Source organism: Pan troglodytes, chromosome 10 (assembly GCF_028858775.2).
Source record: "Pan troglodytes isolate AG18354 chromosome 10, NHGRI_mPanTro3-v2.0_pri, whole genome shotgun sequence".
NCBI classification, from domain to species: domain Eukaryota; kingdom Metazoa; phylum Chordata; class Mammalia; order Primates; family Hominidae; genus Pan; species Pan troglodytes.
In genome coordinates, this window is record NC_072408.2 from 91,260,819 (window position 1) to 91,285,347 (window position 24,529).

General features: G+C 32.8%; 1 long non-coding RNA gene across 1 annotated transcript in view; it reads left to right on the forward strand.

Annotated features, from left to right (window-relative positions):
- The window catches only part of LOC134807437 (uncharacterized), a 63,848-nt gene extending 41,489 nt beyond the window's left edge, over nt 1–22,359 (forward strand). The window contains exon 3 of the long non-coding RNA XR_010147905.1: nt 22,167–22,359. This is a non-coding gene — a long non-coding RNA (uncharacterized LOC134807437). The remainder of the gene's footprint in view (nt 1–22,166) is intronic.
- The last annotated feature ends 2,170 nt before the right edge of the window (nt 22,360–24,529 follow it).

Sequence of the window (24,529 nt, forward strand, 5' to 3'; positions counted from 1 at the left end):
CTTGTGAGATTTCGTGCGCCCATCAACCATGCAGTATACCCTGCACCATTTTTGTAGTCTTTTATCCCTCGTCCCCTTCCCACTCTTCCCCCAAGATATATATACATATCTTTCTGGAGGAGTCTTTAGGGTTTTCAAGTAAATGATCATATCATCGGCAAATAGGGACAGTTTGACTTCTTCTTTACTAATCCCTGATCACCATATCCAAAGCAACATCTGCTGTTTTTTGATTTTTTGATTATATCCATTCTTGCAGGAGTAAGGCGGTATTGCATTCTGGTTTTGATTTGCATCTCCCTGATCATTAGTGATGTTGAGCATTTTTCATATGCTTGTTGGCCATTTGTATATCTTCTTTTGAGAATTGTCTATTCATGTCTTTAGCCCACTTTTTGATGGGTTTTGTTTTTTTTGTTTTTTTTTTTGTTTTTTACTTACTGATTTGTTTGAGTTTGTTGTAGATTCTGGATATTAGTCCTTTGTCAGATTTACAGATTGTGAAGATTTTCTCCCACTCTGTGGGTTGTCTGTTTACTCTGCTGACTCTTCCTTTTGCTGTGCAAAAACTGTTTAGTTTAATTAGGTTCCAGCTATTTATCTTTGTTTTTATTTCATTTGCTTTTGGGTTCTTGGGTATGACCCCTAAAACATAATGAATGTAAATAAGTAGAGAAATAAATGTAAAAGGATGTATTTACTTACCAGCTTTGTCCACTGAAAGGGCTGAAAGTTAGTAAGCACACCTCAGAACTTGGCCTTATATACCAATTTTTACTGAAAATGAAATTGGAGCTCCTTTGGAGAAATGGTTGATGCCAAGGCTAGGGGAAAAGAAAAAAAACAAATGAGTATTGAACATCTTGTTATTCCAGAATATAAGAAAGTGACTAAAGAAAGATACAGCCACATCAAAAGAACCCAAAAATTAGTTCAAAGAATCTCCCACTGATCAAAACAGGAATACCCTGAGCATCAAAAGGAATCATTATATTAGTGGCTTATAAGCCATTGATTAAAATAAAGACCAATGAATCTACACTGACATAAATAAATAATTAAATTCATCATATGATGAGGAATGTGATAATTATGTAGCTTCAAAGTACCCCTCCATGAAATGCTTATTTACATAGAGAAAAAACTGAGTGTCTTTGTAGTGCAGAAGCCTGGAGACCCCATCTTCATTAGATGATTACTGTTAGTTTCACCTGAAATGGGACAAATTGGCATTGTGTGTCCATTCATAGAATGCAGTAAGAAGGCATAACATCCCTACTCTTGTCAAAAATGCATAACATGGATCTCATCCTGAAGAAATAGCAGACAAACTCAAATAGAGGAAAATTTTGTGAAATAACTGGCCTTATAATCTTCAAAAACTTCAACATCATGCAAATTAAGAAAAGAGTAAGTAAATGTTCTTGACTGAAAGAGACAAAAGGGACATAAAGCCTATGTGCAATTGGAATCCTTCAACTGGATCACTTTGCTATAATGGTATATTTGGAGCAATTGATGTGATTTAAATCTGTTTGATGATGAGATTATAGTAACATATCACCTTAGTAGGAAATATTAGGTGCTATATCAGCATTATTTCTATAAAATGTGTTTCTCTCTACAATAGCACTCACCTCACTACATTCTAATTGAAAGTAAAGTGTTCTAATTCAAAGTAAAGTTATTGGATTTTATCATTTATAGTGCCTAGTGTGGTGTTTTATGGATCAAATGAATAAAACAATTACCAATCTAATTCAAAGGTAAAATAAATTCTAGAATGTCTATATTGTTAAAAAGTATACTCAGCAAAAAATAAAATTCAAAGGCTATTCAGGGAAACCAGGCATTTCTTAGTCTGAAGTGAGAAAAGAAATCTAAACCATTCCCTAATAAAACCTTTTCGATGGAAATTTTAAAGTTTTTGAAAATATTCTTTCAAATATTTATACAGGTTAATCCTCTTGCTTCCTAAACTAATGTTGAATTATAGAAATTAATTTTGTGCTTATTTTACATTCTAGTATACATATGTAATATCTGTATTAAGTTTTCAAGCTGATTTTTTAAATCTTTATTTTTGTGTTGTAATTGTATAATTGCCCAATTTTTTTTTCCTGGCTGAATTTTGCTTATATTCTCTGGAATTTCCATAGCCCCTTTTAATCTTTTGATCCAATAATGTTCCTACTCCCCAAATGTTTGTTGGTATCACAAGAGTAGCTCTTTCAATTCCCTTGTATAAGGACACTTGTTTGGAACCTTTGATTTACAGTAGTAACACAAATGACAGAAGGAGGGAATTGAAAGTATCCCTTTACAAAATTATGAAGCAATATATGAAGTGGTATAATATTATTTGAAGATTAATGATAACAATGTTTATTGTAAACTCTAAGGTAACTAAATAAAAGTAGGAAAATAGACATAATTAATAACTAATTAGCCAATAGTGAAGCTAAAAGGGTTTTATAAAAACACAACAAAAAGCTGATAGAAAAAAAAATAAAGAGGAACAAAGACACAAAAAAGATCGACAATATAGAACAAAACTACCAAAGGATTGCAGATTTCAACCCAGCAATGTGAATAATTACATTAAATGTAAATAGGCTGAACACACCAATTAAAAGACAACTATTGTCCGGTTTGATACAAAGTCAACACCCTCATATGCAACACCCTTTATGTACAAAGACATAGATAAAAGTAAAAGAATATAAAAATATGTGGCACAAGCTCCAACTGAAAGAAAATTGGAGTGGTTATATTAATATCACACAAAGTGGGATTCCAATTATCTTAGTAGTTACCTTAGAGGTTTTTTTTAGGTAATTTCATGGTTTCAGCCTCAGATTGTCTTTAATCCATTTTTATTTGATTTTTGTGTATGATGAGAGATAGGAGTCAGACCTACTCTTGACCTACCTCCCCAAAAAAGAGCCTAAAACCAAGCCTCAACGAGATTCACAGGAGAAAAGAAAAATGATTTACTCGAGAACAAAGAAAACAGATTCTGTTTGCTTTTCATCAGAAATAGTCAAAACCAGAAGTCACTTATTTTTAAGTGACATTTTAAGTGCTAAAACTAAACAACAACAAAAAAGAACAAACCGAAAAATAGATAAAATTGTTGACAGAAAGTTTATATGCAATAAAATTACTTTGTAAAGCAATGTTTAAATGACATTTTTTATAAAAGATGAAAACTGAAAGAACTTGTCACTACAAGAAATGATAAAATATCTTTTAATCTGAGAAGAAATGATAGTAGATGGAAATTCAAATGTACAGAGAATAAAGACCATAGGAAGTCTGTGAGTAGATTTGTTTCCAAGGTTAGCTAATTAGTTGATCAACATGGTCATAAATATCTCATGTTTTGTTCTACTCTCCAATTTGACATCCTTAATAAATATCATATGGATGGTAGCAATATGTCTGTCAACGTTCTAAGCATCACTTTTTGACACAACTACTAGAACAAGTGGAGGGGATAATTTCCTTGAGTTTTTAAGGAGTGAAGAAACTTTTCCCAGAGACTTTAGAGCATGTTACTTCTTTGGCCAAAATCAAGTCATGTGTCTATTATCTAGCCAATCACAGTCACGGTGCTTCAATGGTTACGATCAGTGTAGAACGGTCACCTGAAATGAAGTAAATTCCAAGGTTTCACATTTAGAGTTCTCACTTCCATGAGAATGAAAGCTCCAATGTTCACTCCAAGGTCTAAATAATTTTGTCTGTTTACCTTCCACTAAATAACACTATTTAGCTCTAACTGGCAGTCCAATATTTACATATTTAAAATGGGAATTATTCCAATGACCTGTCTTTGAGTGGTTAGCTGTGAGGTTTTAGGAATAGGTAATAATATGCCCCACATTTTATAAAAGGTCACAGATCCTTTATGAAAACTATGAACTATAAACCTTTAGTTCTCAGGATGAATTGAAGATTAGGGGAAGAGAGAATATAGAAGCAAACATCTGAAATACATTATTTATGTAGCAAAACTAACTTTGAGAAACAAGATCAGAAAATGTTTCACCATGGCACATGGGTTCATCTTTGGGAGTATTCAATCCGCCTTCAGATTTAGCTCTGTCCACAGTAAATATTTCTGGGACTCTGGGTTGATTCTCAAAATTTTCTTAATCTTTTATTCTTTCCACATACTGTAGGCATTATCTTTTGGATCTCGAAGTTTTTACGATCAGTTTCTAGCTTCTCTACATTCCTTCTGGACACAATTAGGGTTATCTTTACTAAGGGCAACACTTTGAGCAACAACAGACTCTCTCAGTATGCACCTCCCTCTGTTTCTCCTCTCTGCTTTCTGTAAGACCTGTCCCTTCTTGCTCCTCTCATTCCAGATGTCCTTCTTCCATCTCCAGCTCCTCAAAGCCTATCATCCTTGCAGACCTACTCAATGTCATCTTCTTCAGCAACACATCCTTGATCCAACAGTCAAGATCAATTGTTCCTAGATCTTGAACTGTAGTTACCCATCTCAGAAAAGCTTTTATACACGCACAAGGTCAAAGGTTTGAGAATGTTTATGGCAGCATTGAAGACAACAGTGAAACCTTGGAAACAAACTAAATGCCCAATAACAGTACAATGATAATTTTATTTTGCTAAGTGTCTGCAATAGAATATACTAAAATGAATAATTCAGTATATATGGCTTATACATAAAATAAATAAAATGGAATAATATAACAATTAAAATGTATAAATTAAAGCACATTTACCAACTTAAACAAATCTCAAATCAAATATTAAGGGAAAAAAAGAACATTTTAGAAAGACTTTTGTAGTAGAATAATATTAATGAGACACTTGCAAACAGATTAAATATTGTTTAGAGATGTATGCATGTGTGCAGATATATAATTTTCACAAGAGAATACAATCATGAGGCCATGGAATACAAATGTTGAAGTGGAGAATAGAAGAGAATGATCTTGGAGACAAACCTAAGATGTGATTAGTTCACACCTGCTTAGAGGAAGAAAGGTGCATCTTTCAGATTGCACCATAAAAAAGAGCTGTTCAAAGAAATGAACTTAAATTCTATCAAATTAAAACATAATTCTTTACTGTTGGGACATCTATCTTGTCTCTAATGTCATATTTTCCCAAGAACACCTCTCTTAAACTCACTCATATTTGAATTGCATATGCCTTGTTGCTAACCCAGTTTCTGACTGAACTCTCAGGATCTGGTATACACTTAAACTAAGCTTTTCCATCACCTCAACGTTCTTTCCAGAAGTTGACCTTCTCCTCCTGCATGCTAGATTATTCTATCGTTGATTTGGTTTTGCCAAAAACTATGTTGGCTATAATTGCTCTTCTTTTAAAGTGTCAGCATAGAGTTGGCCAAAAGTAAATGCACACAAAATTGCAGACTCAAAAATTAATGACCTTCACTCTGTGAAGGTCATTCTCAGAGATGGTAAGAGGCAGGTGTAGGTTTAAGAATGAGTTCCAATTTGTCTTCCACCTTTCCCACTTATGCAACTCTCCTCTCCTACTGCTATCTTTCCTGACACAAGCCCCTACCAGGAACTTTGCTGTAATCTTATAGTGGCAGAAACCATGAAGAATCTAAATTTCCACATCAATCCCTTTCTTTAGTTTTAATCAAGCAGCTGGATATAGATATTTCTAATTTTCAGGTTTCCCAGAAAGCTACACCCTTTTCTTCTGTGTCAGGGCTAATGAGTATCTTTTCTCTGATCTTTCAGTTACCATTCATACCTTGCGTCCCCATCTCCTCCCACAATTAGGCAAACTCTAATTCTTGTAATAAATATCTATCCCATAATCCTCATAGTGATTGTACTTTCTTAATTGAACATCAGCTGAAACAACGGTCATCCCCAAACCTGAGTATATTCTTTCCTACCCCTCCTCATAATAGCAAGATCTGTGCAGGAAGTAGTAATAATCACATTAATTATCACACAAGTACAAAGTAATAAGACTACTAAAATGACTTTTCGCTTCTCCACTTTCACCAATAACTTTTGTCTTTTTTTTCAGTAAATTTATGAGACTGTAATGACATTCCTGTGTTCTAAGTTGACGGAAAGGACCACACTGCATGCATGGCAGATGTCCTTGCAAAGCAGGAGAGAATGCCAATAAGCCTTAATGGTGTTAACTTGCTGATGGTATTCTGCAATAAAATTGTCTTTTCTTGCAAGAACTGGGTCCAATACTCATAAACACATATGATTGTGTTAATCAGCCTTGCTGATTAACTGTAAAGATTACATTTAGAAAGCATTGCTGATTAAATTTCAGTAACTGTTGCCTGAACCTTCCAGATATGAAGTAGCCACCCTGGTAACCAAAACTAATATAACCATTGTCAAGTCTTGGACTCTCTTCTGAGCTCCCAATAAACAATAATCAGCATTTGAAACTTTGACCCAGTACAAACTCACAGAACTTGCTTGCTGTACTTTGCAAATAAATTATTATGTAAATGTATATGCAGTTAACCTGTACAACTGGCAAATTGGCCATATGAAAATAATTGCTTTAACAAGAAACTAGAATTCTTGAACAACAGAAACAAGGAAAGCATTACTTGGCATACTGGTAAAAAAAAAAAAAAACATATATTTCTGTCAATTCAGAACACTCTATACTTTCACCTACCCTATAGCTCCATCTGCGTTCTTATGTGTCACTTAACCTACTGTTAAACAATCAATATAATTCCATTCCCAGTCATCATCAGATTTATCATATATATTAGAATAAGTTGAATCTTTGAAAGGAAAGTTATCCACTAATATAAAATCCAAATGTATCCACTAATACAGCCTTCTAGAGAAAGGCTGCATAGGATATTTGTCTCTACATTTATACAAATATAATATTCAATGCTGATTTCTTATATATTAATCATCAGAACTTAATCATACTACTTAAGATATATGAGTCTCAGTTTCCTAATCTGGAAGATGGGAATAAATATCATATTCACCATATAGGGTAATTGTGAAGATTAAAATATATTATTATGTTATTCTTAATACAATGTTCAGCATATACATATTTGTGTATAAATGGATTTTATTAACTTATTTTATTCTGTATTTCTTTTTCTTTCAAACAGAGAAACACTCAGATCCTAAGGGTACTCTTCAATCTGTCTTGAAAACTGTAAATAAAGGCCCCAAACATTTTCATCACCCAAATGTATTTGTGTATCTTCTCAGTTACTCCCCCACTCCAGAGGCAACCACTGGTCTGATATTTATCACCCTATGTTAGTGCAGTAGGTAGAATTTTAAGATGAACCCTAGGAAATAATGCTTTTCATAGTCTCCTCCTCAATCAATGTGGGAGCAATCTATGACTCATATGCATTTTCATATAAATATAGTTTTAGAGTATGTTCTCTTCAGTAATTGACTTCTGTCACTCAACTCAGTATTTTTTAGAACTATCCATGTTGTTACATGTGTCAATAGTTTGTTCCTTTTAATTGCTGTGTTGTATTAGATTTCATTACTATATGTATATAGCACTTAATATTCCTGTTGATGGTACTCTGGTTTGTTTCTGACTTTTGAATATTATGAGTAATGCTATTATGAAAATTAACATACAAAGTGTTTGTAAACATATTTGTTCATTTGTCTTAGTTACATATATGAGACTGTAATTACTGCACTGTTGTGTAAATGGATGTTCAACTTCTATGACAAAATGGCCAAATTGTTTTTCACGTGGTTGCATCGGTTCATACCACAAGCAAAAATGCATGAGACTCCTAGTTTTCTCCAACATTTGGTGTTACCAGTCTTTTACATTTTAATCCTTCTAATTGCAATTTAGTCATTTAATTTGCATGTCTAATGCTATTAAATATTTTTTGTGCTCCTTGGTCACTTGCATATATTATTTGGGAAAATGTTTTAGTCCTCTTCAATTAAAAAAAAACAGCATTTTAAAATTATTGCTTCACAACTGTTATTTACATATTTTTTATAAAAGCCCTTTGTTGCTGTAAATACAATAAAAATAAATAAGAAAATTACTTATAATTGAAAATAAATTATTTTTAATTACTTACTTATTTTGGGTCCTCTAAAAAATCTTTGCCTAACCCAAAATCACAAATATTTCCTTTTATGTTTGTATTCTAGCTTTATTTTTCTAGCTTTTATGTTTAGCTTTATATTTCACCACACATTTCAAAACTAAGGTATATGAAGAGCTAATAAGCATATGAATAGGTTGTCAACATCATAATTTATTCTATTTATCACATAAATTCAATGTAACACTAATTCATATACAGTAGAGTAGCTAATTGAAAATAAGTGACAGAGCAAAATGTTGGAGAAGATGTGGAGAAAATGGACCTCTAATACCTTGTTAATGGAAGAGTAAAATGACACAGCCACTCTGGAAACCATTTCAGCATATTGATATAAAGTTAAATACACACCTAACCTATAAAATGTATTAAATTTCCAGGTTATTACTTGAGCAAAATTAAAGCATATGCTCGTAAAATGACTTGCACGGTAATATTTCTAGCAGTTCTATTCATAGAAGCCGGTATTTTGTTGTAACTCAAATAAAATGGACAGCAACAAGTGAAGGGATAAAACATTTATGGTGCATTCATGTGATTCAATACTACTGTGCAATAACATAAACGAATTTTTAAAAATATTATAATAACCAAACATACCAGCAGCAACAAGGCTCATACAGGATTATTCTATATATAGGAATTTCAAAAAAAGAAACATCTAATTTATGATGACAGAAAAAGGAACAGTGATTTCCTTTTGGAAAGAGTGAGTATTGACTCCAAACCACTTTTTTTTTTTTTTTTTTTTTGAGACCAAATCTCGCTCTGTCGTCCAGGCTGGAGTGCAGTGGCGCGATCTCGGCTCACTGCAAGCTCCGCCTCCCGGGTTCACGTCATTCTCCTGCCTCAGCCTCCTGAGTAGCTGGGACTAAAGGCGCCCGCCACCACGCCCGGCTAATTTTTTTTTTTTTTTTTTAGTAGAGACGGAGTTTCACCGTGTTAGTCAGGATGGTCTCCATCTCTTGACATCGTGATCTGCCCGCCTCAGCCTCCCAAAGTGCTAGGATTACAGGAGTGAGACACCACGCCTGGCCCTCATTTCACATAGTATTAGAAGAGTGCATGGGTAATTCTTTAAACAACAAAAAAATTGCCTATAATTATTACCAATTACCTTCTAAAAAAGTAATTTATCTAAAATTTCATCTCAATATTTTTGTAAGAAATAGTAGGTAAGTGTATTTCCTTTGTGGCGAAACAATATTCTAGATGTGTTTATTATATTAATATTCTAAGTTACTCATTCTAAGATTTTTAAAGAGATATTATTTATTAGTAACATTATTTGTTAATTATTTAAATTATTTTAATATGTAATAATTAGACAATTTATATTCATTATGCATTAGCACATATGATATATGCACATTGTTAAGTAAAAAGGGAAATTTTTATAATACAGTATATAGTATAGTCACATACCCCGTAGCAACTTTTTACTCAATGACTGACCTTATATACAACTGTGGTCTCAGAAGGTTATAATATTGTATTTTTACTGTACGTTTTCTATGTTTAGACTCACAAATACTTAACGTTATATTACAATTGCCTACAGTGTCCAATAGAGTAACGTGCTGAATAGGTTTGTAGCCTAGGAGCAACAGGCTATGCCGTACAGCCTAGGCGTGTAATAGGCTCTACCATCTAGATTTGTGTAAGCACACTCTGTGATATTCTCACAACATGAAATCACCCAATGGCACATTTCTGAGAATATATCCTTGTCATAAAGTGATCCATGACTGTGTTTAGTGTTCTATTACAAAGATATAGAATTGCCAGCAGTACCACTCTAGATCTTATTGTAACTCTTATTTTAATAGCTTTATTGAGGTATAATTGATATGCAATAAACTGAACATATTTAATGCTTACAATTTGATGAGTTTGGGCATATGCATACATTCATGAAACCATTGCCACAACCAAGGTAATAGACTATCCATCACCTCCCAATTTCCTTGTTTCTGCGTGTGTGTGTGTGTGTGTGTCTCTGTGTTAAGAATGCTTAACATGAGATCGCTCCTCTTAACAAAACTTTAAGTGCATAGTCTAGTATTGTTGACAGTAGGCATTATGCTGTACAGCAGATTTCTAGAATTAATACATCTTGCATAACTCAAACTTCATACTAATTGAATGACAACTCCCCATTTCCTTTTCCTCCAACCCCTGCTAACCACTATTCTCTGCTCCTATGAGTTGGAGGACTCTAGGTACCTTGTATAAGTGGAATCATGCAGTATTTGTTCATTTATTATTGGTTTATTTCATTTAGCATAGTGACCTCTGGTTTCATCTGTGTTGTTTCAAGTGTCAGGATTTCCTTATTTTTAAAAGCCGAACAATATATTATTGTGTGTATATACCACATTTTATTTATCCATTCATCTGTCTGTGGACATTTGGTTTGTTTCTATAACGTGGCTATTGTGAATAATGCTACACAAAACATTGAAGTGCAGTTAGCTCATCCAGATCCAGATTTCAATTCTTTGGGTATATACTCAGAAATAGGACTTCTGGACTGTATTACAGTTCTACTTTTGATTATTTTTGAGAAATCTCCATACTATTTTTCATAGCAGCTGAATAATTTTACATTCTCAAAAATAGTGTAGAAGGTTATCATTTCTCCACATCCTAACATTAGTTATATTTTTGTGTTTGTTTGTCTTGTTTATAACAGCTATCCTAACTGGTGTAAGGTGAAAACTTCATTGGTTGATTTGTATTTCCTGATACATAGTAATGTTGAGAATTTATAATGTACCTGTTGAACATTTAAAATGTCTCTTCAAGTCCCTTGCTCATTTTTAAATTGGGTCATTTGTTTTTATGCTATTGAGATGTAATATTTCTGGATGTTTTTTAACTTGTATTTTAAGTTCAGGGGTACATGACCAGGTTTATTACATAGGTAAACTGGTGTCATGGGGGTTTGTTGTACAGAATGTTTCTCACCCAGGTATGTAGCCTAGTACCCATTAGTTATTTTTCCTGATCCTCTCCCTCTTCCACCCTCCATCCTCCAAAAGTTCCACGTGTGTTTTGTTCCCCTTTCTGTGTCCATGTGTTCTCATCATTTAGCTCTCACTTATAAGTGAGAACATGCAGTATTTGGCTTTCTGTTCCTGTGTTAGTTTGCTAGGCATTGTGGCCTGCAGTTCGATCCATGTCCCCGCAAAGGACATGATCTAATTCTTTTTTATGGCTGCGTAATATTCCATTGTGTATATGTACCACCTTGTTTTTATCCAGTTTATCATTGATAGGCATTTAGGTTGATTCCATGTCTTTGCTATTATGATTAATGCTGCAATGAACACATGTGTGCATGTGTCTTTATAATAGAATGTTTTATATTCCTTTGGTTATATACCCAGTAATGGGATGGCTGGGTTGACTGGTATTTCTGTCTTTAGGTAGCACTTTTCAAAAGAAGACATAGATGCAGCAGTTCTTTATTGTAACTCTTGAGTCATTCAAAAATAATTTCGTTTCAGAGCACCAACAATGTCTATTTAGTATAAGTAAAGTTACATTAAAACTTTCAGCTAACATCAAAGGACCCAAAGTGCTTCTGTATATTACAGAAGTGAAGAATTATACGTGTACTCAAATATACAGAGCTCCAGTTCATATATGAAAAAAAACTATTTTACCTTCTTTAATACACATTTGAAAAATATATTTTAAAACTGAAAGGACTGTATGTTAACAATTAACTATGTGAATGGAAATATGGGCAAACCTATATTCTTAACTGTTAATTTTTTAAAACCACGTTTTGTAAATACTTTGTAGACATTATTTTATATATAACTCTTTGCCTCCTTCCAAAGTAGATAAAATATGCATCAGAAATGACTTGATTTTATCTTATTTTTCTTAATATGAAAATTTTAGGTTTAAAATGTGAACTACATAATCAAAACATGACTTTTAAATCCATGAGATACATATATATATATATATATATATATATAGTGTGTGTGTGTATACACACACCATAGAATTGATTGATTGCATTTATGTATCACATTAATATTTTCCATTATTTTACCTTAGTTCTGTGGGTCTTACTGTCATGGAAACATTTATTCCCCATTGTAATCACTGCTGGTGTAAAATACAGCTGCCTAACAAATGTACACTGGAATAGGTTCTTTTTAGCATCTGTTAAATCTCAACAGTGTATAACTGTTCTTTTTAGAGTGCATTAATCATGGAAGAGTGAGACAGAACTAAAGAGTTTAGCCCTTTTGGACTCCCTTTGTATCTAATTTAAGCATGTATGACCCATTGCTTTCATTGTTGTGCTTACAACAGCTGTTTCTTATTATTAAGAAAAGCAGCTTTGCGTGCAGAACATAAAACAATAAACGCTAGCCATGTGGATAGAGTACATTTGCTTCTAAAGTTTATAAATATACACTTAATAAAAAAGTAAGGTGATGGTAACCATATTTCACAGAGAACAAATGGTACCACTTCAGGCAATAAAGTCTAACACCTCCTGATCAAAAGAAAACAAAATACTAAGTTTAACAATCCCCAACATTGCAAAAATTTGTGCAATTAATAAAATAAAATTACTTGGAAGGAGGTTAAAGGATGAGGTAGGTTCCTAAGGATTGTGGTATAGAGAGAGCATGTTTAGAGTTTTTCCTCTTAGAAAACCACATAATGTAACTTCTAGATACCATTGGGAAGTGTAGAAATTACAGAAATGTTGTTGAGTGAATACAAGTGCTTATGCTGGAGACCACAAACCTTACTTGTATGTGTGTCAATTTATAAAAATATTTTGGAAACGCTTTTTTTCTCATTCAATTTGTAAGTGAAATTCTATTACCTTAATAATCATAAGTATTAATAAATATGTTGATGATTTATTCTGTACTTTAAAATTCCCCTGCATGTTGAAAGTTCTTAAAGCACAAATCACTGAGGCAACTTTAGAATTTTGTTGGATAGAAAACTAACCAATCAGATGGAAGTCAAAATAATAAAATAGGTGTTATCAAAACCATAACACATTTTTAAAATAATGCATGTTTTCAGCATTGTGCTATTTTCTTTAATCTCTTTTCAAACTAAAAGTCGGGAAGTTTCTAAGTGTTCTTTGCTGATCTTCAGTGGTGAAGTGCTTATATAAGAAAATGTTTCTTTTTACTTCCTAGTAAAAATTCTGGCAGCTACGAGGACTTCAGTAAGCCAATAGTCTATTTTTTTTTTGTACAAATGATAATATTCTACAATGTCTCTTATTTGAGTCCTTTTCAAAATTTTTCTTCTCCAAAGTATATCTCCTCTCGCTTGTTAGAGATGGTTTATCTTTTAACTTTTCTGGTTATACCTTATTTGTCATGCTTTCTATTTAAATTTAGTTTCTATAAACACTCAGTTAAAGAAAGTTGTAAGGCTAATACCTATTGTATGAATGTTTGAGAGCTCTTCAAAAACATGTACATTTTTGGTCTCAAAATATTATACAATACACTAGTAGATGAATTTGTCTGTGAATTCCATGAAACGAGAAGCTATGCACACCCTTGGGTCATAATGACCTGGAAGTAACAATTGAGTTGCATGGTGATAAACAAATTTTTTCTTTTTCCACCCAAAATTACAAATACTAGTTCCTCAGGAAGTCTTCCTTCTCACCTTTTAGAGCTCAGGGAGTTATCTAATAAGTGCTGTAAGAGGACAGCTTGAAGCTCTCATCTTCCTCTGAGGGTCAGGATAACTGTTACCCAGACAGACATTTGGTTTGGGGCCATCCACCTGCCAATCCCTTCTCTAACTTAGGCAGCATTGGGCTGAAGCAAGGAGACTATGTCTATTAATAACTTACTTAATCTTGATACCATTCTTTTCTGTGTTATTCCCAAGATAATGCTACATTCTGATCCCAACATCTCACAGAAGTTTGTCTAAAAACAGTTGCATCATTTTTAACTTATTGCACCTGTCTTTCTCTTCCCAGAATTCAGATATGAGTTCATTGGATTGAGCTAAGGGCAACTTTTAATGAGAAACAACAAGCTTTTTCCTTCTTAAGAAAGGAAGCTGACCATTGAGGGAGTTTATTCAGAATTCCTTCCTTCTGTCTACTAAGGCAATATTTTACTAGGCATGTGCAGTTGGTTTCTTATTTAATGCCAATTTCACTATCCCATCTCTTCCCATAAGATGTTTCTACATTCTTCATACAAACAAAGTTTTGGTAGCTCACCGTGATCTTCCAGACATGCAATATAGATTCAAGATGTAACTGTCTGCTGCACATTAATCCTTGTAATTACTGCAGCACCAACCATATTCCTAAACTTAATATACAGATAATTAAATCAAGCTTTGCTTATTAAATAAAATGTCTTTAAAGAATAAAGCAATTATTTATTCTGAATTATGAGTCATTAGTAATAGTAACTAACATTGAGTCATTATTGTATCTTATTTATTTATTTATTTATTTATTAGATGAAGTCTCGCTCTGTCATCCAGGTTGGAGTGCAGTGACACGATCTCGGCTCACTGAAACCTCCACCTTCTGGGTTCAAGCGATTCTCCTGCCTCAGCCTCCCGAGTATCTGGGATTAGAATCGCCCACCACCACGTCTGCTAATTTTTGTACTTTTAGTAGAGACAGGGTTTCACCAGGTTAGTCAGTCTGGTCTTGAACTCCTAACATCAGGTAATCCAACCACCTCGGCCTCCCACAGTGCTGGGATTAGAGGTATGAGCCACCGCGCCCAGCCTATTGTATCTTAAAATTCTATATCTGATACTCTCAATATGTGCTACACAACATACTAAGGCCCTTGGGGGAATAATGGTGACCAGAACATTCTCTAAGTAGAATAGAGATCACAGTCTAGTGGAAGAAATAATGCTAAACAAAGAAACAAAACAAAAGTAAATATTGGCAGATTTTTAAAATGTATCTGAAGGAATAATAGTTTAATGAGAGAGAATAAAAAAACTGAGCATGAGTGGTCAGGAAAATATAATTTGTGAACCAAAACTAACGGGAATAAAAATGGTCATGAGAAGATCTAGAGGAAAAACATCACAAGTGGGGTCAAAAGGCAAGTAGATTTTGATGAAGGTAAGAGCATGATAGGTTTTTTAATATGACAGAGAGCTGACGTGAACAGAGCAAAGTAAGAAAGTAGAAGTGGGAAGGGCCAGTTAGGCAGGGTCTCATAGGATCTGCCAAGAGGTTTGAATTTTATTATAATGGTAGTAGAAAGACAATATTTTTTTTTAAGGAGGCATAGGTTAGTATTTTAATCTTTGCATTTTCTAAAGTATATTTGACAATCCATCATTCATGATGTCATGCATATTTAAAATAATTAGCTTTGCTCATAAAATTTAAAGTAGGTACACATCGTCCTACTTACATTTGCAAAAGCTTTTGTGACTTGCAATTATACCAATTTCCAAATGAGCCTATGCCACTATTCTTTATGAACATTTCAAATAATAGCTCATTATGAATGCTCATCAACAAATAGGAAGTTTCAAATAAGAAAATTCCATCATACTTATTTTTAAATTTATTTGTGTGAAGTCCATGGATGTCTTCTATAAAATAGGCCCTGAATTTTTAGAGAAATGAAGTCCACAGCTTACTGAGCAGCATTCTTTTATAAGGAAAGCTTTTCTTTTGTTCTTCCCTTACTTTTTAATTGTTATTTTAATTTAGCAAAAGTATGGACTTGCATATTTTTTCTATTTTGAAATCAATATATTAGATTTAGATTTCATTTTAGTCATTATTCATTTTGATAATCATATTTGTCCAGTTGAGCTGTTTAATCTGACTCCAATGTTGTCTTTTTGACAGATCTCCACTAGTAGGGAGAATTTTCTCACTTTCTTGGACAATAAAATATTCCAGTTAACTTTCAAATTCCACTGTCCCAGACCTGAAACCAGTCATTTCTACTACAAGCACTATTAGTTTTAGTAGGTAGTAGTATCTAGATTTGCCTTAAATATTGCTCATTGCTGATAAGGTGTCTGTTTTCATGCCTTTTTATAATGACTTCACTTCAATGCCTTTAATTCCAAATCAAATCATAATTCAATATCACTCTTCCTCTCTTTTCCCCACTCCACATTTTTATCTTTTCACCAGAATATGAGCAATTGTTCACAAGAATGTTAATGTTTATTTACTTCTTACTGTAATAAACAAATTTAGCTTAATGTTTTGAGGTATAATAAAATGGTTCTAAATTCAAAATCATTGGAAAAATGTATTCAAAAAAAGTGTATCCACATACTTAACACTTCCAATTCACCTCTTGTATTTTTATTAGTTTCCAAAGCCTATTGTTTGTGTATAAACAACTACTTTAAAATATAGTTTCATTTTCATTTTTAATAAAAATCATATCATATAAGCTGTCTTACCCTATTTTTTAACTTAATATTATAGCCTGAAAAGCTTTTTATATCAGTTCACAAATATTTTTCTTAATTCTTTATAGCTGCATAATGTTCAAATGCATAAATGTAACTATTTTTCCAGTCAATAACCTATGTATCTTGCCAGATGATTTTCAGGATATTTATAGCAAAATTGCTCCTATAAATAAATGTGCGCCTATGTTTTTATTGTGGTTATTGTCCTTAGTGTATGTTTATTTTTAGGATAAAATTCCTAGAAGCAAAATTGCTAGACCAATGACTAAAAGCAAATGTAGTTTCATAAAATTTTTCCGAAATTCCTCCATAAGGATTGTACCATTTTTCACGCTCACCAGCAATCTATGAAAGTTTTCCTTTTACTTTTCCAGTCTTGTTAGCAAAATGTGTGGTCAGGCTTTTGAAACTTGACTATGTAAAAGGTGAAAAACACATACTGTAATTTTAATTTACATTTCTCTTACTATAAGTGAGGTTGAGCAACTTTACATTTATTTTAGGATCAACCGTGGCCATCTATGTTTTTGGCTTATTTTTCTAATATATTTTGGGTCTTCAATCCTCAATTACTTTAATGGTGTTTATTTTGATAGAGAGCTATAGTTTATATGTAAAGAAATGTTAAGATCTTACTTGTACAGTTTCAAGAGACTTGAGGAATATATACTTAGTTATTGCCACCACAGTCAAAGTAAAGAACACTTTCAGCATCCCAGAAAGTTCCCTCCTGACTCTTTCTAGTTAATGGCAATGTCTGCTCCCCAAGGCAAACTATATTTTGACTTTAAATAGCATATGTAACATATGTATTTTTTTGAATTTTATATAAATAGAATCATACTCTGTAACTCTTTTGGTTGGGCTCAGCATTATACCTGTGAGATTAATCAGTGTTCCTCCCTAAAACTTCAATCCCTGACCCTCATGCCTTGGAGCAACAAGTGTGTCAGTAGCTTATTCCTTATATGGCTGAGTGGTATTCCATGAGCAGTTTATCCCTTCTCCTGTTGCTTGTTTCCAAATTTGGGGTATTGTAAATTAAGCTACTATTTAACATTCTTATACAAGTCTTTATTGAACATATGCTTTTATTTCTCTCTGATAAATATTTAGGAAAGCCATATAAGAAATTTTTATGTTGGCATGATGTGGAAAAAAGGAAACTCATACACTGTTGATGGGAATGTAAGTTAGTAAAACCTCTGTGGAAAAGAGTATGGAGATTTCTCAAAGAGCTAAAAATGGAACTATTGTTCAATCTAGCAATCTCACTACTGGGAATCTGCCCAAAAGAAAATAAAATGTATTGTTAAAAATACGCCTGGATTCATATGTTTATTACAGCACTATTCAAAAGGCAAATATATGGAAACAAGTTAAGTGACCATCAATGGATGATTGAATAAATAAAATATAAAATACACCATGGAATAATATACACAATGGCATACAATTCAACCATGAAAAAGAATAAAATCATGTATTTTGCAGCAACAGGGATGGAACGGGAAAAAAGTCAGACACAGAAAGACCAATACCTCATGTTCTCACTTATAAATGGGAGCTAAATAATGTTTACTAATGGAAGTAGAGTGTAAAATGATAGACAATGGAGATTCAAAAGGGTGAAGGAGTGGGAGGGATGGATGATGACAAATTGCTATGAATATAATGTATGTTATTCAGGTGAGGGATACCCTAAAAGCCTTTACTATACTACTATGCAATCTATGCATGCAACACAATTATACTTTTACTCCATAAATATATCCAAATTTATAAAGAAATTTGTATGAAGTTTTGAAATGTTTTTCAGAGTTGTTTCACTGTTTTACATCCCAACAAGCTAGATATGAATATTCTAATTATCCCAAATCTTTAGCAACATTTTGTGTTGTCAGTTGTTTAATTTCAGCTATTTTAATGAATAATTATCATATTTCATTGCAGTTTCATGTTGCATTTCCTTGATGGCTAATGACCTTAACAGACTTTTTATGGACTAATAGGCTATTTGACTATCATTTTTTATAAAATATGTATTCAGATTTTTCACCAATATTTTATTACATTGTCTTTTAATTATTTATCTGTAGTGGGTTTTTTTATATTCAATATGTTGATTTTTGTATACATACACTGTAAATATTTTCTCTAAGTCTATGTTTTCTCTTTTCATTTGTAAAAATTTTTTTTTGATGTGAAGAAATGTTTTACGTTGTTAAAATCCAGCACATGTCACTTTTATTCCTTTATAATTAGTGCTTTTTTATTCTGTCTAAAAAAAATTGTTTTCTACCACAGTGATATTGTTTGGAATTTGTCTCCACCAAATCTTATGTTGAAATGAGATTCCAATATTTGAAGTAGAGCCTGGTAGTAAGTGATTGGATCCTGGTGGCAGATCCCTCATGAATGGCTTGGCACTATCCCCTTCATGATAAGTGAGTCTTCTCTCAGTTAGTTCACAAGAAATCTGGCTGTTTAACAGTCTGGAACCTTTCCTTTCTCCCTCTCTTCCTTCTGTTCTCCTGTGACATGATGGTTCCCTGCTGCTGTTTTGGTTATACATTCAATTATACATTGATTATACATATGATTTACATTTCCTGAAGTATCACCAGAAGCAGATACCAGCACCATGTTTCCTTTAAAGCCTACAGAACCATGAGCCAATTAAACGTCTTTTCTTTGTAAATTTTCCAGCCTCAGGTATTTATTTAGAGTAATGCAAAACACCCTAATGTAACTAGGATAGCAAAATATTTTTCTAAGATTATCTTCTAAGTATAATTTTAGCTTTTTAAATTAAGTCTAGGTTCAATCTTTTTTCTATATTTGTATAGTTACCAGAAAACAATTTTTTCAAGAGCTTTCTTTCCCTCAGTTAAACTTCTTTGGAGCCTTTGAAGAAAATAATGTGACCATATATGTATGAGTCTTCCGGCATCTATTCTGTTCCATCACTTTACCTGTCTATCTTTATACCAATATTATGCTTTCTTGATTTTTATAGATTTTTACTGTTTTAAAATCAGAAAATGCATATTTACCAACTCTTCTTTTTGAATAATACTTAGACTATTTTAACACTTTTCGATTCCAAATAAATTTTAAAATCAGTCCATCAGTTTCTGCAAGAAAAAAAAGTGTACAATAATTTTGATTTGGACAGCATAAGTTTACATAACGAGACTTCCAATTCATGACTGCAGTATCTTTCCTCATTAATATACATCTTCTTTAATGTAATTATTGTAGTTTTTGATGTAGAAGGTTTAAATATGACATGTCAAACTCATTCCTAAGAATTATGCATTTAATAATATATTTAACATTTTTTAAAATTTGTATTTCAATTGTTTATTGTTCATATAGAAATGCAATTAGCATATTGACCTTGTGTCATACAACCCTGCTCAATCTATGTGTTAGTTATAGTACACATGTGTACATTGCACAAATTTTCCCATTTATCCAATTAGTTCTTTAATAAGAGTGTCCTTGAGCAAAAAACACCTACATGATCTATATATTCTACATGATCTATATATTCTACTCATGGAATATCCTCATACCCTAGTATGACATTTTTTATTGTTCCATAAAGTTACTTCTGGTTGTAGGTTTTCTTTTTATTTAACTGAACTAACTACAATCTCCAGTTTAATACTGAATAGTAAGACAGCTTTGTCAAACCTTTCTGTTACTTGTGATGCTTTTAATATTTAATCATAAAATATACTGTTACTGTGTGTATCCCATATCTGTCTTTTAAATTTTGTTGTTTGTTTATTCCTAATTATGTAAGACTTTAATATGAATGTGTGTTAAATTCTATTAAATTATAAATGTAAATTTATTTGTCACATTACAGCGTCTTCTCTGTTCTACTACTAATAGTGGTCTTGAGTTCAGAATAATAATATAATTCATCAGAAATAGTAGGTTTCACACACACTAAGTATACTTACTTTTAAGAAAAAAATATAAGAAATAGCACAGTACGGTTAGTGACATATGATGATTTAATTAAAATTTTATTGCATTATTACATCAAAATTTTAAGAGGATATTCATGCCAGACACAAGATAAATGGTAATATAGGTGAAGAATATATCCTAGACCAACTACGTAAATGTCATTGTCAAGATTGTTTATTGTATGATAAGTAACAGGTTTTGAGATTAAGCAGCTGCATCAGAAAATGACTTACTGTCACATATCCCTGAGGTGGTTATGTGACTGTTAGTTATATATGCCTGATTAGTTAAATAAAAAAGGTGAAGGGACAGAATTATTTGAATTCCTTAAGCTATATACATAAACTCACTTCATCTCTCATAACCTTGAATATCCCATATATGATGAGTGGGACATGAACAGCTGTGCTGGGAATCATGATACCTTTGCTCCCCTATTGCAAGTTTCACTATTTCCTTTTAAAGCTAAGTAAGTTTAGCGCTGCCTGATTCCTATCCTGTTTTAAGAGTCTGATCATCAACTTGAACTTAGGACACTGCTGGTAGAATTAACTAAATTGACAAAGATTACATTTTGATATTTATTATTGTTACATTACCCTTATCATCCTGAAATAAATTCTACATGATCATGATATATTTTATTAATATATTATTACTCCATTTTAATAATATTTAATTACTTTTGCAAACATTCATTTCTTCATGCAAATGTTAATTATTCATGCAAACATTTGCATTTCTGATCATGAATGAGACTGGCCAGTAGATTTATTTGTTTGCTGGCTTATCAGTTTGCTCGTTGATACTCTTTTTTAAAAATATAAATTTAAACCAAGACTCTGTAAGTTTTGTAAACTGTTTGGATAAGTCCCCATTTCCCCACCTTCAAAATGTTTTAGGAAGATGAGAATGATCTCTTTCTTGAATGATTGCTAAAATTTTTTCTAAAACTGCCTTGACACTATCTTTCTCTTTATAGGTAGAAAATGCACTACTTCCATATATCTCCTGCATTTATTGATCTCTTGAGGGCCTATGCTTGCTTCTGAGCCAGTTTTAGAAAAGTACTTTCTTTTTCTCAGAAGATTGACTATTTTGCCTATGTTGTCAAATTTATTGCTATTAAGCTGAACACAATATTGACTTGTTATTTTATCTCTCTTCCTTAAAGCTTCACTTATACACTCTTTTGTCCCAAGACTTACTAGTGTATGCTTTCTCCTTTCTTTTGTAATCACAATTGCAATAAATTTGTTGATTAAATTGTGTTTGTAAAGAATATGAATTTTTATTAATAATTTATACAATTGTTTTTCTAGTTAATTAATTCGGGTTTCTCTATAGCAAATTACTTTCTGGTAATGTCTTTTTATCATTCTTATTTAAAACAAAGCAATCCAAACATTTTTCTATGAGCATTCTTTTGCCTTTGTGCCAGTGGTTTGATAGGTGTTTAGTTCTTGTCTCTTAAAATGTTGCTTGCCTTTAAATATTTGGTTATTCTTGATTCCATTCTTATTGTTGTGTTGCTCATTTTCTGTATGTTAACTGAATCCTATATATATTTACCAAAGCTTTTTTGTGTGTATAGAGGAATATGATGCTGCCAGATTTTACTTCAGGATGAATTCATTGATGGAATTAGGAGGGGAAGTTCAACTGCTGCTGGACTGAGCCAGCGTCGCATCCTCTGGAACAGGAATCTCCTGCCTGCTTAGCACTAGCCAACTTTGCCATTGGTCTTTCTCTCTAGTGTATTATCCCACACTATTTATTGTTTTTGACTACTGTTTCTCTCTTAGTAGCCCTTAAATAAAGGGTCTAATTTTTTAAATTTCATTTTATAATTCTAAATTGTTGGCCGGGCACAGTGGCTCATGCCTGTAATACCAGCACTTTGAGAGGCTAGGTAAGCGGATAACTTGAGGCCAGGAGTTTAAGACCAGCTTGGCCAATATAGTGAAACCCCATCTCTACTAAAAATACAAAAATTAGCCTGGTGTAGCGAATCACACCTGTAATCCCAGGTACTCAGCAGGTTGAGGCATGAGAACCTCTTAAACCTGGGAGGCAGAGGTTGCAGTCAGCCGAGATCACACCACTGCACTCCAGCCTGGGTGACAGAGCAGAACTCTGTCTTAAAATATGTATATGTGTGTATATACATAAACACCCACCATACATACATATATATATAGAGAGAGAGAGTAGATAGATCAATAGATAAATGTACGTATGTGTATGTCTGTGTGCACATATATGTGGATGTGTGCATGTCCATGTGTATGTATGTCCTATGCATTTTATGAACTCAGAGTGGATGAGGGAATGTATGTTTACAGTCTCATTTGAATCAATATTTTACTTATCTTCAGATTACACTTTTTAAATCAGATTTTAAAATGGCTGTGTTATAGAGTTTAGTAAGTGTTGAGGATTGAGAGCTCAGTATATGCAACATATTTAGTTTCTTTCCTATATTCTAAATCAGCTGAGAGAGAGATACATGAGTAGAGATCAAGTACCAAAGTATAGAACTTATGGATTATGTACACTAGATGTGCAAACACTATGACTGTCTGTATTCTTGAATTAAACAGTAGTATTCAACCACCCAAATCCAGGTAGTACCAAAAAAAAAAAAAAAAAAAAAAAAAACACTGTCCTCTCAAAAAGAGGATACTGGGGGAAGCAAAATCGTTAATGTGCTCTCTGTAGGCAGGCATACATAAGGAGAGGGGAAAGGGAAGAATTTGCAGTACACGTTACTAATTTCTGTTCACCATTTACCATTAAGATAATTCACTCCTACTTTGGGACTGGGTGGGTGAATAAGCAGAAAAAAGGGGCAGGATAACTTTACTTTTGGATGTTCTTCCATCTGGAAATAGAAGTTGAGAAAAAATGTCTCTCTGTCTTCTTTCATTGAATTGCAGATTGTAAGTAGTTTCGAGTTTTAAAAAGCTGGTAAAATGTCTAATCCATTGGTTAGCAGTTCATAGCAGAATTATAAGTATTCTATAATTACAAGTTCTTCTCATCAGAACGTGGAACTACACGTTCTTCTCGTTAAAATGTGGACTATTCTCCAGGACAGACCATTCATTAAGTCACAAAGCAAGACTTAACATATGAAAAAATAAAATAAAAATCACATCAAGTGTTTTGTTAGACTACAGTGGAAGAAAACTAGAAATAAATAATAACAAGAACTTTTGAAACCATACGAATAGTGGGAATTAAACAACGTTCTCCTGAATAATAATTGAGTCAATGAAGAAATTAAGAAAAATATTTTAAAATTTACAGAAACAAATGAAAATTGAAACACAACATACCAAAACCTATCAGAGCCAACAAAAGCAGTGTTGAGGAAAGTTTGTAGTAATAAATGGCTATGTCAAAAAGGTAGAAAGATTTCAAATAAAAAAACTAATGATGCACATCAAAAATTAGAAAAGCAAGAACAGGGCACTGCATACCCAAACCTATGTAGCACATAAAAAGCAGTGCTAAGAAGGAAACAAAGGCTGGGCATGGGGGCTCACACCTGTAATCCCCACAATTTGGGAGGCCAAGTAGGGTGGATCGCTTGAGTCCAGAAGGTCGAGACCAGCCTGGACAACATGGCAAAACACAATCTCTACAAAAAAACTTACAAAGAATAGTTGGGCATGGTGGTGTGTGTCTGTGGTCTGCATCAGTGAGCTGTGATTGTGCCACTGCACTTCAGCCTGGGCAACAGAATGAGGCTTAGTCTCAAAAAGAAAATAATCATAAATAAAAAGGAGGAAATGTATAGCAAGGAAAGATTCCCTACATCACAAAAAGGTAAAAAAAAAAAAATCAAATAACTTAATGAAGTACCTCAAGGTAGAAAGGAAAATGAAGCCAAATGCAAAATTAGTAAAAGAAAATAAATAATAAATATCAGAGTTACTAAATGAAATAGAT